Genomic DNA, 13,538 nt, shown 5'->3' with positions numbered 1-13,538 from the left:
TAACTGTCATGTCCTGGAGAAAGGGGCTTAGAAACCTCTTCAAAGCATTAGTGGGGACTTTGTGCCAGAAGTATTGGAGTGAACCCAGGGTCTCTTGCATTTTAGTCAGTCACATAACCTCTGGGTGGGTGGGGGGGGGGCTCCAGCCCCTCCAGGATTGCCCTACCCCTTTTTTCCCCTCCCACCCCCCTTTTTTTTTTCTTCTTCAAGACAGAGTTTCTGACAGGGTCTTATGTATCCCAGGCTGGCCTCAAATTGGTTATATAGCTGAGCATGACCTTGAACTTCTATCGCTCCTGTATCCATCTCTTAAGAGTGCATGCTACCACGCCCAGTTTATGCAATGCTGGGGATGGGACCGGGGCTTTCTGCTTGCTGGTGGGGGAAGCTGCTTCTGAGTTATGCCTCCAGTCCTTCCAGGACTTTCTAAGTTAGCCACAGAGGAACTGACTCTGAAGGAGGGGGGTTGGCAGAGAGTGGTAGTCATAAAACAAGAATGTTCCAGAAGCCAAGGAAGCAGAAGGAGCATTTGTGGCTAGAGCAGGGGGCTCAGATCTCCTGTGACTGCCCCGTCTACAGCCTGTTATTGCTGCACTGGCCTACCTTTGCTTGAAATCCAGTCCCAGCCAGTCTGGGGAAACAGAGGCAGAAAAGGTACACAGGTCCTATTGTATAGGGGAGCCCTGGAGTCAAGGGGCCTCTTCCCTTGACAGACCTTCCCTGGACTGTGCTAGGTGGGAGTTCTGGCCTCTTTACTGAGTTTCTACTCTAACTGGGTATTGGGGTGCTGAAGGAGCTGAAAAGGACAGAGGGGTACTGATCCTGTGTGCTCAGGGCTTCGAGTCCAGGACTGAGAAGATCCAAGGAGGAAACTCTTGGGAAACCATGAAATACTCAGTAAAGGTGCCAGCTCAGGCTCCCTCGAAGAATACAGCAGGTTTAAAAGGCTTGCTCAAGCCTGGCAGAGGCGGCGCACACCTTTAATCCCAGCACTTGGGAGGCAGAGGCAGGTGGATCACTGTGACTTCAAGGCCAGCCTGGTCTACAAAGCGAGTCCAGGACAGCCAAGGCTACACAGAGAAACCCTGTCTCGGAAAAAAACAGCAACAACAACAACAACAAATACTTTTTCAGGCTGGTGGGATGGCTCAGTGGGTAAAGACCTCTGTTGTCCATATGGTGGAAGGAAAGAACCAACTCTGGCAAATTGTCCTCTATCACATGCACAGTGTGAAGTTTTCTCTCTCTCTCTCTCTCTCTCTCTCTCTCTCTCTCTCTCTGTGTGTGTGTGTGTGTGTGTGTGTGTGTGTGTGTGTGTGTAAAGAAATACATATTTGAAAACTGAAGGGAGCTCACTAGGAGGCAGATGGGGCTGGGGCTGGCTTCCCATGGTTCTTAGGCCTCTGTGAGGGAACAATGATGCCCCTTCTGCCTGATCAGGAGTGCCTTACTTGAAATCCAAGTCTACCTGCATGAGGCAAACCAAAGAGGAAAAGTGTTCCTGTCCCTTCAAGGTCCTTCACTCCCCACTCCCAGGCCGGAAAAGGCCAGTGGTGGCTACAACATAGGCTCTCCACACTCAGAATCGGTGGCCGTGTCTGGCCCCACTTCCTCTCTTCCCACCAAACCTCTTTTGAGTGGGTGGCACCTGGATTCCTGCCCCAGCCTATCTGCAGATAGGAGAGTTTGGAAGAGACAGAGACTGAGGGAGAGGGAGACAGGAAAAAGGGGGAGGGAGTGAAAACGCAGAGAAGGGGTTGGGAAAGAAGGAAGCCTTGGGCGGGACATTGGTCCGGACACTCACTTTAGCCTGGACCAGAGCAAGAGAAACCTCTGAAACACCCAGCAAACGCTCCTTAACTTTCTGGGGATCGCGCCAACCTCCCACTAGCAGGTGGTTCTGGTGTGCCACAGGGCTACCATGTGTGCAGTAACCAAGTGCCCAGAGGAATAACCCCTCCCCTGAGGCTGCCTGTCTACAACAGCACCTAAACTCCTGTCAGGGTTCTTGAGTGCTTGTTCCTGTTGCTCTGCCTCTAGGGAACTGCCTCCTGCCCAGGATGTGAGGCACGCAGAGGCTTGTCTGACCCCACCTGGCCCTGGGGGAGTCTCTCCTTGGGAGCTGGGTAAGGCAAGGTAGGGAGTTTGCAAGACTGCTTGCTACCCCCACCCCTAGCCCAGGAGGTTCCCCTCTCTGCCCCAACTCCCCCTCCCTCGGCATCCTCCCTCCCCCACCTACCCCCACCCCCACCCCTCTCAGAGAGCTGGCTTGAGCCTTGGGATACAGCCAGATTCCTTCAAGGCGGGTGGGCCACAGAAGTTACCATTTCTTAAATCTCCCCACCCCCCCACCCCAGGGCTCCTGCCTATCTTCGTCACTTCCCTGTGCCTAGAGGTGCTTAAGTGAGACAAGCATAAGGGACAGAATGCAGGGCCTGACCCCAGGTCTTTGGCTGCAGGCCCAGCACTAGGAACGCTGTCAGTAAATATTTGGGGAGTGAATAAGGCCCACTCCTCCCCACCAACAGCCAACTCTTTCTTGCAACCAGAAACCCTTCTTGGACGGGGACCTGATGGCCATCCCTTGGCCTTTCCACTGAGAGAGTGCCAAGGACCTGGGTGCTAGGACCTTCAGGATGACCAATCTGGCCACAGAGAGGGAGCCCCAGGGGCAACTCCATCTCAGTCATCTCCCCCTGCCTCTTATCTGCTGTAGAAAAGTGATTAAGGGGCTGGAGAAGTGGCTTAGCAGTGGAGAGCACCGGCCGCTATTCCAGAGGACCTGGGTTCAATCCCCAGCAACCACATGGCAGCTCACAACTGTCTGTAACTCCAGTTCCAGGGGATCTGACACCCTCACACAGACATACATGCAGGCAAAACACCAATGGGCGAGTGCGTGCGTGTACACACACACACACACACACACACACACACACACATATATATATTATTTATTTATTTATTTATTTTATTTATTTTTTTTTTTTAAGGAAAGGAAAGCTGGTATGGTGGCACACGCCTGTAATCCCAGCGCTTGGGAATCAGGTGCTGTGAGTTCGAGGCTAGCCTGGTCTACAAAGCAACTCCAGGATAGCCAAGACTAACACAGAGAAAACCTGTCTCAAAAAACAACAACAACAGCCGGGCGTGGTGGCGCACACCTTTAATCCCAGCACTCGGGAGGCAGAGGCAGGCGGATCGCTGTGAGTTCGAGGCCAGCCTGGACTACAAAGCGAGTCTAGGACAGCCAAGACTACACAGAGAAACCCTGTCTCAAAAAACCAAAAAAAAAAAAAAAAAAAAAAAAAAAAAAACCAACAACAACAAAATAAAAAACAAACAACAGGTGATGTGCATTTGCCCTGGGCTGGAGACCCCAGACCATCTTAAGGAAGCACAGACATCCTGGAATGAGTGTTCTTTCTGAACTCTTAACTTGTGCCCTCCCAGAAACCTCTTATTTGGCTCTTGGAGAGAAATGAACTCCAACTGCTGTTTGTCATCATCCCCTTCCCCCGCCCCAATACTCTGTGTCCACTGCCACCCAACTGGAAGGCCGTGGGCCTGAGTGGGTGCCCCTAAGCTACGTGGGCTCTCCCCTGCCACCAGGAACTGGAAGGAAGAGATGGCTCCCATCCATCTCTGACCCCTCCATCTTTTTTCTGGCCTGAGATCAAGGCAACAAGGATGTCTTCCAAGGAGGTCTCTGACACTTTGTAGAGCATGTGGCTAAGAATGTAAAGGACCCTCCAGCTACCTACTGCACTGAAGACACCTTAGTGTGTTCCCTGGAAGGACCGTTAGGGAATTTAAAGAAGCCGTGTTTGAGGGCATTGTCTGCGGTGAGTGGGGAGCATGGAAACTAAAAATGACAACAGTGTATATTTCTTTAGGGTTGCCCTCTGTGTATAAAGCCATCCCTAACCCAAATGGCAGGGGACGCTCTTTTTTGTTTGGTTTTGTTTTGTTTTGTTTTGTTTTTGTTTTTGTTTTTGTTTTTTTGAGACAGGTTTCTCTGTGTATCCCTATCTGTCCTGGAACTTGCTCTGTAGACCAAGCGGGCCTTGAACTCACAGAGGTCTACCTGCCTCTGCCTCCGGTGTGCTGCGATCAAAGGCACGTGCTACCACTGTCTGGATAAAGATTTATTTATGTATTTTATGCCTATGAGTGCTCTGTCTTCACACACACCAAAAGAGGAAAAGCAGACCCCATTATAGATGGCTGAAAGCAACTATGTGGTTGCTGGGACTTAAACTTGGGAGCTCTGGAAGAGCAGCCAGTGACAATACTTATCATGTAATATTGGGAAAGTTTGAGCCAGAGTGGCAAATGCCTGTGATTTTTATCACCAGGAAGAGCATAATAAGTTTGAGGCTAGCCTGGGGCTACAGAAGGAGACCTTATCTTACTATGTAGATTTGGTAAATTTAGGCTCAGTTTCCCGATCTGTAAAATGGAGATAATAGCCCTAGGTGTGCCTGAAACCCTAGCACTTGGAAGGCAGGAGACAGGGAGAATCATTTGAGCCCAGAAGTTTGAGACCAGTTTAAGCAACATAGTGAGATCTTCATGTAAAATAATAAAATAAAACTCTATCTTTCAGAGCCCTCTTGCCCTGTCACTTTTTCACTCTCAACCCTATTGGTCTACTTTCTATCCACCTTATCCATATAGTTTCTATAAACAGATGATAGCATAAGTAGCCTTGGGTGCCTGTCTTCTTTCATTCAGTGTGTTTGCTAGTTTGAATGAAAATGGCCCCCATAGGGTCATATATTTGAATGCTTAATCACCAGGGAGTGGAACTGTTTGAAAGGATTAGAAGGATTAGGAGGTGTGGCTTTGCCCAGTCTCCTCCTCCTCTCTCTCTCTCTCTCTCTCTCTCTCTCTCTCTCTCTCTCTCTCTCTCTGTCCTCTCTCCCCCCTCCTCTCTCTCTCTGCCTGTAATCAGGATGTAGCTCTCAACTACTTATTTCTCCAGCACCATCCCTGACATGCCTGCTGCCACACTCCCCCCCCCCCCCCCAATAATAATGGACTAAATTGCTGAACCTGTAAGCAAGTCCCTCAATTTAAAATGCTTTCTTTTTAAGAGTTGCCTTGGTTGCTGGGTGGTGGTAACTGCCATTAATCCCAGTGCTTGGGAGGCAAAAGGAGACAGATCTCTGAGTTTGAAGCCAGCCTGGTCTACAGTTCCAGGACAGCCAGAGCTACACAGAGAAACCCTGTCTTGAAAAACAAACAAACAAAACAGTTGCTTTTGTCATGGTGTTCCTTCACAGCAACAGAACGCTGACTAAGAAATTGTGTTTTCAAGGTTTGCCCATACAGATCCATGCATCAAAATTTATGACCTGTTGCCAAAGGAAGTTTCATGTGTGGGTGCAACGCATTTTGCTGATCCATTCATCAATGGATACTTGAGTTGTTTCCACATTTTGGCTATTATGAATAATGTTGCTATGAATATTCATGTCCAGGGTTTTGTGTAGACTTGTTTTGTTTTCCTTAGGTGTAGGTAGAAAGGCTGAGTCAAATGGTAACTCTCTACCTAACCCTTTGAAAAAATGCTTACTATTAGAGTTTGAGGAGCCAGTTTCTTTCCTTTTTTTCCTTTTATCTCTTTTTTTAAGACAAGGTCCCAGGGCCTGAAGAGATGGCTCAGCAGTTAAGAGCATTGACTGCTCTTCCAAAGGTCCTGAGTTCAATTCCCAGCAACCACATGGTGGCTCACAACCATCTATAATGTGATCTGATGCATACTGTATACATAATAAATAAATCTTAAAAAAACAAAAAAGACAAGGTCCCATGTATCCCAGGCCAGCCTCAAACTCACTGGATGGCTGAAGATGACTATACATTTCTGATCTTCCTACCTTATTTCCCAAGTGCTGGTGTTGTAGGTATGTGCCAGTACACCCATTTATACAGTCTTGAGAACCAAGCCCAGGGCTTCATGCATGCTAAGCAAACACACTACCAGCTGAGCTACAGTCTAATTCTTTCCATATATATCAACACTAGCTACCTCTCCAGGTCTATCCATCTTCAAGAGTGGGGAATGGGGGCTGGAGTGGTGGCTCAGAGGTTAAGGGCACTGACTGCTCTTCCAGAGGTCCTGAGTTCAATTCCCAGCAACCACATGGTGGCTCACAACCATCTACAATGTGATCAGATGCCCTCTTCTGGCCTGTAGATGTACATACAGACAGAGTACTGTATACATAAAAATAAATAAATAAATAAATCTTTAAAAAAAAAAAAAGAGTGGGGAATGGTATCTAGTTGTAGTGTAGGGTTGAATTTTCCCATGAAATAAATACTTAATTTTTTTCATTAAAAAAGTTTTTTTATGAGCAATGGTATTTTGCCTGCATCTGTGTCTGTGTGAGGGTGTCAGGTCCCCTGGAACTGGAGTTACAGACAGTTGTGAGTTGTCATCTGGGTGTTGGGAATTGAATCCAGGTCCTCGGGAAGAGCAACCAGTACTCTTAACCACTGAGCCATCTCTCCAGGCCCTGAAATAATTTTTGTTTTGTTTTGTTTTTCAATACAGGGTTTTTCTGTGTAGCCTTGGCTGTCCTGGAACTCCCTCTGTAAACCAGGCTGGCCTCAAACTCACAAAGATCCACCTGCCTCAGTCTCCTGAGTGCTTGGATTAAAGGCATGTGACACTACCACCCAGCTTTCTTTTCTTTTCTTTTTTTTTTTTTTTTTTTTTTTTTTTTTTGGTTTTTCGAGACAGGGTTTCTCTGTGTAGCCTTGGCTGTCCTGGACTTGATTTGTAGACCAGGCTGGCCTCAAACTCACAGCGATCCACCTGCCTGTGCCTCCTGAGTGCTGGGATTAAAGGCGTGGGCCACCATGCCCGACTCCAGTTTTCTTTTCTTCTTCTTGATAATGATTTCTTGAAACACAAAAGCTTTAAGTTTTAACTTCTTTAAAGCTCTTTTAAAAAAATATTTCTTTATTTATTTCTTAGGTATATGATTATGCTGTCTTCATGCACACCAGAAGAGGGCATCAGATCCTATTACAGATGGTTGTGAGCCACCATGTGGTTGCTGGGAATTGAACTCAGGACCTCTGGAAGAGCAGCCAGTCAGTGCTCTTAACCGCTGAGCCATTTCTTTGGCCTAACTTTTTTTTTTTTTTAGCAAAGTTCCTGTGTACTCATGCTGGCCTTGAGATAGAGATCTTCCTGCCTCAGTATCCTGAATGCTGGCATTAGTGTGCCACTTGGCCTGGAAAAATGTTCTGTGTGGTTTTCATTTTTATTATTTATTTATTTATTTATTTAGAGACAGGGTCTCACTATGTAGCCCTGACTGGCCTGGAACTCACAGAAATCTGCCTTCCTCTGTTTCCCTAGTGCTGAGATCAAAATGTGGGTGGGCCACCATACCTGACCTGTTTTGTTTTTGTTTTTGTTTTTTTTTTAAATGTACGTGTGTAAGCCTGCCTGAGTTTATGTGAGCGTGCAGGGACCTATGGAGGGCAGAAGATGTCAGATGTCCTGAAACCACGTTATATAAGTGGCTGTGAGTCACAATGTGTGTGCAGAGAACCGAACCTGGGTCCTCTCTAAGAACAGGAAGTGCGCGTCACTGCTGAGCTGGGTCTCTAGCCCCAGTCTCTATACTCCGTCTTAAATTTTAATGAGGTTCAGTTGAGTTATACTTTTGGTGTTATAACTAAGTATTACCAAATCCAAGATCACCAAGATCCACTCCCACATTTTAAGCATTTTATAGGCTTAGACCTCCTCTTTATGGCTTCGATCCATTTGTTGTTGTTGTTGTTTGTGTGTGTGGTTTGTTTGTTGTTGTTTGAGCTGACTTAAAAAAAATAATTTATTATAATTTATTCAGATTACGTCCCGACTGTTCTGTTTGCTTGTCTGTTATTGTTGTTGTTGTTGGGTTTTTTTTTGTTTGTTTGTTTTTTGAGAGAATGTTTCTCTGTGTAGCCCTGGCTGTCCTGGACTCACTTTGTAGACCAGGCTGGCCTCGAACTCACAGCGATCCGCCTGCCTCTGCCTCCCGAGTGCTAGGATTAAAGGCCTGCGCTTTGTACCCGGACTGTTATGAGTTGACTTTTATTATGCAAAGTTTGAAATAAGGGTTAGGTTGCATTCTTTTACTTGTGGTCATTCAGCTCTCTCCTTGTTTATTTACAAAACTCAGGGTACTCTAATGCCGCAGGAAATGCCAACTAGGAAATGCCAACCTACAAGACCTCAGGCCATGTGACCTGAGAGGGTTGCTGCTCTGAACACAATGCTGTTCCCCCATCCACTTTGCTTATCGCCATGACTACGCTCACCTCATTTGTACCAAAATATATTTACTGAGCAGCACCGTGTATTGCGCTGAAATAACAAGTCAGGGAGTATGTAAAATAATGGGGCTGTTTTGTCAGAGCTGGAAAGGGGCCCAAGTGGCAGGGTGTGTTCCAGGACAGCAGCCTGCTTTGGAGGTGGTAAACCTCCAAGACTCACCCAGGGTCACCAGCTGGCACAGGGCTGTATGGTCTAATTACCCCTACCCAACACTTTTGACCTCATGCTGGCTGCACCTCTAGGCAATGCCTATTTATTGAGTAGGTCACCTGTGTCAGGCCCAGTGCAGGCTCCTCTGAAGCCAAAGGCACAAGATTCCTGGAACCTTTCCCTATGTCTCTCTTCTCTAGGGACCTAGGGCGGGGGCAAAGCCTGGCAGAACTATCTTGGGCTTCTGGAACCTCCCTTTCCCGAGCGCTCCTCCATGTAGGGTCATCTCTTGGCTCCAGCCCAGCCTTCTGTATTCCTTTAGCTGGAGCACTGGGAATGTGAGGCAGGCGGCAGGCAGCCAGGGGCACAGGGCGGGCCGAGAGGAAAGGTCCAGGTCCGGGTCATTTCCTGGCACCCTTGTTTGCCTCGTGCCCCTGACTTCTGTTGGCTGTTTCCGCCCCCGCCCACAGCCTCCCTGTCTGAGTGGGCAGCTGGCCTGGAACTGGAGTCCTTCCACCCTCTGGTCCTCCCCTCAAAGCCCAGAAGCCCCTAGACCCAGGTAAGAATGCCCCTCCTGAACTTGGCCATGTCACTGACACAGTCAGGGCCTTTGCAGCCTTTTCAGGAGGGAAAAGGGGGTCAACATGGCTTACCTCCCAGGCTTTTTGTAGACAATAAAGGATACATAGATGTTCAAAGGGCTGACGCAACGAGGCATCGAGCCATTCACTAAAAACTGCCATCCTTCTTTTATCAGTCAGCGACTCTCCCATTTTCTTCCTTCACAGAGTCTCCCAGGATGTCCCCTTGGCTGTCCTGGAACTCGCTTTGTAGACCAGGCTGGCCTCGAACTCACAGAGATCTGCCTGTCTCTTCCTCCCGAGTCCTGGGATTACAGGCGTGAGCCACTGCGTCCCGGCTTGCATTGGGGTCTTAATCTGAGTCCTGGGATAAGCTTTCTGGGCTTCTCTGTGTCAGGGGCACCTGTGGCAGCAACCCTGTGCTCTTGGGTATCTACTTTCTTGACCCATGTGCCACAGAGGCGGGACCAGTGGGGGCCCCTGCAGGGAGTATTGTTTTCAACGGAGCAGAAAAGATTCAGTCATGGCGTTGCTCTCCTGTCCAGCAGAGCACTGTGGTCAGAGCTCCAGGCAGCATGCATGGGGAAAGGCTCTTGAGTGTGTTTCCCTAGATATCCTGGCTCTTAGAAGCAAGCCCACACCACAGCCACCCCCAATCTTACTGTTGCCATTAACATCTTAAATAAAAATACCATTTGTTGAGTGACTACTTAGTACAATTTCTAACATACCACGGTGAATCTATAACTAGGGTACAATTATTTATTTAGGAAAAATGAGGCACAGAGAACGTTAAAAAAAAAAAAAAAAGCCCAAAGCTAATAGGTGACCAAATATGGCAAATGCTTCTCTAGGGAGAATCGTTGAGGGTGGCAGGGAGAATGCTGGGGTGTGGTGGGTGTCTACTGGTCATGAAAGAAGGGCAGGAGAGGGCTGGGGACTTACAGTCGGAGAGTAGCCAAGCTAGGGGTCTTGAGAAAGTAAGGCGCAATCAGGAGCACTGAGGAGCCATCTGGCTGCCTAGGCTGGCTGGGGAGGACAGTGGGATGTTCCACAGAGGAACGCATGCAGTCTGTGAAGGGCTTTGCTCTGAGGCTGGGCTTGGCGGGAAAACAGACTGATCTCCCAGAGCCCAGGTGAGAAGTCTTCACGACATGAAGGCCTTGGGCCAGATGCCAGGGGCTTCCCTAGTCCGACCCCAGTCAGCCCTGAGAATCGGCCATGGTTGTCATCCTTTTCAAAGGAAGGAACTGGAGCGCTGGCTGGGCTGGAGTCTAAGGTGCACTGGGCTGAATCGTCCCCCTGTTGTCGTCTCCCGTCTCCCCACGCCTGCTGGGGGTGGGCAAAGGCCTTGGCCATCCTTTACACACTGGTAGGTAAGGTGGGCACCATTTGCAGGCAGGAAAACAAGATTATTATAAATGAACAAAGAGGAAGGGTGGGCATAAGGGCTGCACCCAGGCCACCTAGAGAGCTACGCTGGACCAGGAGGGATTCAGGGCAGCATTTACAGGCCTGTGGGAATTGGCAGCCCCAGGGGGAACTGTGTTGGCTGAGCTTCCTGTGGAAGCCTGGCCTGCATAGCCCGGTCAACACCATAGGGAGAGGGCTCTTTGCTGGTGTGCTGATCTAGACTGCCATAGGTTCCTCTGGACGCTGGATTGCCTGTCTCCGTCCTGGTCCTTGGTCAGGTTGCTGTTTTGTATTTCTCTCTAGGTCCCACAAATCACCACCCAATCTTTTTTTTTTTTTTTTTTCCCTGTGTCTCAGCCCTCACTCACCCTTTGTCTCCTCCTCATCCCATTAGGTACCAGCTCCTGTCCACACATCCTTATCTAAAGGTCTCTCCACATCTCTACGACCCCTCACCTTTCTTCTTTCTTTCTTTCTTTCTTTCTTTCTTTCTTTCTTTCTTTCTTTCTTTCTTTCTTTCTTTTTTTAAAGACAGAGTTTCTCTGTGTACCCCTGACTGTCCTGGACTCACTTTGTAGATCAGGCTAGCCTCGAACTCATAGAAATCCACCTGCCTCTGCCTCCCTCCCGAGCGCTGGGATTAAGGGAGTGCACCACCACAGCCCCAGCTTCCCTCTTACCATCATCCACCCACAGGTGGTCTCCTCGATGTCGTCAGCTTGTTACCTGGAACAACCAGCTAAGATCCCCTTTGGGTACAGCCTGATGAAGCCTCAATCTTAGGTAGAGCGCCTAGGACTTCCTGAACAGGGTCCCCAGGGATATCCGCCCTTGTGATTTCCACTGTGTACCCCTGCTCCTACTGCCCCATCATCTCTTCCTCCCCATCCGCCTCTGCAACCCCTTGTGCTGTCCTTTTCACCGTGGTGGTGTTGGGGAGTTTGTGCTTTGCCTCTGCACTGTACCTCAAGAATGTATGTAACCTAGGAGCTGGAGAGATGGCTCAGCGGTTAAGAGCACTGACTGCTCTTCCAGAGGACCTGAGTTCAATTCCCAGCAACCACCTGGTGGCTCACAACCATCTATAATGTGATCTGATGCCCTCTTCTGTCCTGGAGGTGTATGTGCAGCCAGAACACTGTATACATAATAATAAAGAAATGAATATTAAAAAAAGAATGTAACCTAGAGCAGTTCTGCCATTGAGGGGGGTAGCCTTGATGCCCTCCAAGTCTCCCCTGACTCCTCCATTAAGGGGAGTGGGCTTCGGGTGGGGAGTGGGCAAGAGCCAGAAAGTAAAACCTTTATCCTAGTCCCTATGGAGCCCCTGCGCCCCCTCACTGGCCCCACTAAATCTTTCCCTGTCTCCGCCCTTTCCCAGGCTCTGGTCCTTCCTCTCACCCCCTTCTCAGTGGTCTGACTCATCTGTGCCCCCGGGGGGGGGGCCCTCATCTCTGGCAATGCTATCACATCCTCTCCCTCCCTGCCTGGGAAGAGGAGGGGGGCTCCCCTTGCCAAGTGGGACTCTCTGCATCTTAATAGAAACCCTCAGAAGGCCAGACTTCCACCTATCCCCGAGGGTCCTAACGATGAGCTCACAGCCTGTATGAGATGGGTGAGCTGTGCTGCCTTTCAGCTCCAACCCTGTGTGGGGCCACTGTGCCTTTGCCCACCAGCTTGAGGCTTCTGAGAACGCAGTGTGTGTTTCCCCGTGTAGTTGGCCCTAGGACAGCCGCCAACCCAGCTCTGCACCAGCTTGCAGCCGGGTCTTCAGGTCAGTGGGGGAACATGTCCGATGCCTTCCTGCAGGTGACCCCAGGATGGCACGAGGAGGAGGAGGTGGAGGAGGTGTCCACCTGTATTACTCAGGCCCTAGGTTATGCAGCTTAGGCCCAGGGGAGGAAGTGAGTCAGTGGGCACAGCCACTCATGCCTCAAAACTCTGACTTTCCTTTTCAACCCACTGAGCCAAAACACGTTTGTCCCAACAGGATCTTGGCGTGGGGGAGGGGCTAAGAGCCATGGCTGTTAAAGAGACAGAGCCTCTTGCCCCATTCCACTGAGTTCCTGTATTTCTGAGTTGAGGGCTATAAGAGCTCGCAGCTAACAGAGGCCAGATGGACATGTAGGAAGGTGAAGACCTGTTGAATGTCAAGGGCTGTCACAGGACTGAGAAATCAGGGAACAGGACAGCTGCCCCTAGGGTCTTAATGACTGGGCCTTAGTCTTGCTGCTTCAACAAATCCATGGTTTTGGAGTCTTTGTGCCCAATATATAGATAAGGAAATTGAGGTTAAGGGAAGAAAAGAGACTTGTTTGAGGTCACGGTCCCCGCTACTCAATAACGGGGCTCAAAGTCAGTGCGAGGCGTGGAAGTTTCCAGTGCCTGTGTCTGTGCTGTTCTGGGCACACGTGGATGTGAGGGACAGGGTCATGGAGAGTGGAAACTCACAAAAGATTTCGAAGAGCAAACAAGTGGACGTTTCTTTCCAGGTGGCCTGGTAGGCAAAGGGAGAGTGGCCGTATGTGAAGGGTGGTGGCGTGGACCGGCCTGTCTTGTTTGTGAAATCCCTTTGGGAGTGGAGTGAGTGAGAGTCAATGACAGGCTGGGGCAGTCAGTAAGGGGCTGTGTGGAGAGAGAGCGCCTGAGGAGGAGGCTGGAGCCTGTGGGAAACTCAGCAGGAGCCATCAGCGTGTAGAACACAGAGGCCGTAAGGAGGATGACCTCCTAGGGAGCGGGTGATGGGAGGAGACAGTGAGAGAGAGCCCAGGAGAGGAGGGGCCAGGTCAATAGGTGATGGCCAGGGCCTTGGAGCAGATGGACAGACAGATGGACAGACGGATGCTGTGTCTGTGAGAAAGTGGCAGCTCAAGGATGAGAGGAGCCTTCCAAGGGACTGAAGCCAGCCGGGAGTGGTGGAGGGCTAAGATAGCCCAAGGGCAGGTCTCTGCTCCAGAACACTGCAGGCAGGTGACTCAGGGGCTGTGACTTCTAAGCTGTGGCCCTTGAAAAGAGACACAAGGTTGCAAAGAGGGCTGGGAACT

The sequence above is a fragment of the Acomys minous genome (genome assembly GCF_964271855.1).
Source record: "Acomys minous genome assembly, chromosome: 12".
Lineage (NCBI taxonomy): Eukaryota > Metazoa > Chordata > Mammalia > Rodentia > Muridae > Acomys > Acomys minous.
This window is presented reverse-complemented; position numbering follows the sequence as displayed.